Genomic DNA, 2,207 nt, shown 5'->3' with positions numbered 1-2,207 from the left:
TAGTTTCTTTTATTGATAAAGATCACCGAACCTGGGATCAATATCTATTCGAATCTCGTATTGCGTATAATACAGCCCACCATTCTTCCCCAAACACTAGCCCTTATTTTTAAAATTTTGGTATAAATTCTAAATATATGAATTCTTTACGTCGATCTGAAGAAACTGATTATAAAATTGATTCACAATCATCCAAACTTTGGAAGGAAAGAATGAAAAGAATTCAAGTATTGAAGGATTTTAAAATAAAGAATTTCGATAAAGTTTATAAGAAACAATCCAATCAATAAAATTTACGTCGCCGCCCTTGCAAATTTTCCATAGGAGATTTATTTCTTACCAGAAGTAGAATTAAATCCTCGAAGATTAAAAATATAGCTGTTAAATTAAATCCAAAATTTATAGATCCTTTTAAAGTAACTAAAATTCTATCACCCACCGTATATCAGATTTTTGATATTTCCAATAATAAAATAAATAAAGTCCATATTCAAGATCTAAAACACTATATTTCCTCATAATCGAGACCATTGCATGACTATTCATGTAGAAGTTAATTTTAATTTTTTTACTAGTTCCTTTGGATTTTCCTTCATTTGTTACAGAGGAGCATATTGCAGAGACCCCTAAAGACCCTTTCAGACCCCAGCAACATGAGTGGAACCGTCCCTTTTGAGGTTTTCGACAACCTTAGGGAGAAGTACCAGAATCTGGAGAGGTCTTATAGGAAACTTAAATCTGATATAAGAATAAGGCCATCACCGCGAAAATAGAAGGGGAATGGTCCCAGGAAAACGAGTTCAGGGCTGAGGAGCATCCCGGTTGGAGGAACATCCTACCCTTCCTGGGTATTATAAATAGTTGAATAAAAGATTTCCTACCTTCTTCAGCTACCTCATGGATGCTTTCCATAAGGAGTATGAGAAGTACCATGCCAAGTTCGAAGAAAAGGAGGCTAACTGGTATTCTGAACAAGATCCAATTTATAAGACCGAAGAAGGATTAGTAGAGGAACTTAAACAAAAATATAATCTAAGACCGGCAGCCGTCCCTGGCTTGGATATGGGAATCCAAGTTCGTCCGCAGAGTTACGATGAAGTAACCCAAACTATTAAAATTAAAAGTACACATTTTGAGACCAAAACTCACCATTTATATAAAAGAAACGCAGCCACCCAACTAAATCTCCGTCCGATAGAGCAGATAGCCTTCTTAAGTGAAGTACCCAAAATACCCCCTACTATAGACTCTAGCTCCTCCACTTCAAACTTTCCCACTACAAGCTCTTCATCTCTTTCAACACCTCGTAACTCGTATTTTGTCCCAGAGAAGTATCGATTTACAAAACAACCCCATTCCCATCAAGACCTATTCTCTAACTATAAACCACCCTTGCCACAGGTCCTCAAGTCACTCCTATTAAAGAACGCAACGCCACCGCAAGTGGTAGACCCACATTTCAAAAACCATCCTGCATATCCCATAACAAATCCCCACCCAAAAAGATCCCGTCCTTGTTCGACTTAAATCTTCCTCCTCTTGAAATTGAGGATGAGGAAATCAAGGCAAAAATTGAAAAGATAACTTGTTGGTTTAAGGAAACTTCCCGTCTCTTCTGCTAGAACTGCCACGTTTCCCATTACACATTGAATTATTGCCCAGTACCTAAAAACAGAACTTTCTGTTTTAATTGTGGATTTCCTGATCGTACAGTGTATGATTGTCCACAATGCAAGGTTATAAAGAAACCTAAGTCATAATAACCACAGATTTTCATTCCTTTGATCCCATATTCCCTTTGATTTTTTCCCTTTGTTTCTACTTAATTTTAGACAGGGTATAATCTAAGCCTCAGTTAGAACCGACCGAATCCCTATTATACGAAAACTAAAAAAAAAAAAAAAAAAAACAGGATTTGAAAATCCGATTTTTCTGTGCATGGTAGTGTTTGTAGTACATCCTTAGAACAAATTTTAGCCGTAATCAATCACTTAATCACTTTTTATGGCCGTTATGTGCTAAAATATCGTTTAAATTTGAACAACATCGTTGTGACTGCGCTTCGTGGTTACAAAGATCAAAACCTCCGCCCTCTAAACAATCCATTGATAATAGTAATAGTCAAAATGCTCGTAAGTATGCAGAGGTCTTGTATGTTTAATTTCAAGTTCTAGGTTATGATTAGATAATTGATAAATTGAATAGTT

General features: G+C 36.0%; 1 pseudogene; it reads left to right on the top strand.

Moving 5' to 3' along the window:
- Positions 1 to 897: 897 nt before the first annotated feature.
- Positions 898 to 2,207, top strand: part of LOC117172187 — a 90,899-nt pseudogene continuing 89,589 nt past the window's right edge.

This window comes from Belonocnema kinseyi, chromosome 4, assembly GCF_010883055.1.
Source record: "Belonocnema kinseyi isolate 2016_QV_RU_SX_M_011 chromosome 4, B_treatae_v1, whole genome shotgun sequence".
Classification (NCBI taxonomy): domain Eukaryota; kingdom Metazoa; phylum Arthropoda; class Insecta; order Hymenoptera; family Cynipidae; genus Belonocnema; species Belonocnema kinseyi.
Note: the sequence above shows the minus strand (reverse complement) of the source record. Positions and strands in the feature narration are given on the sequence as shown.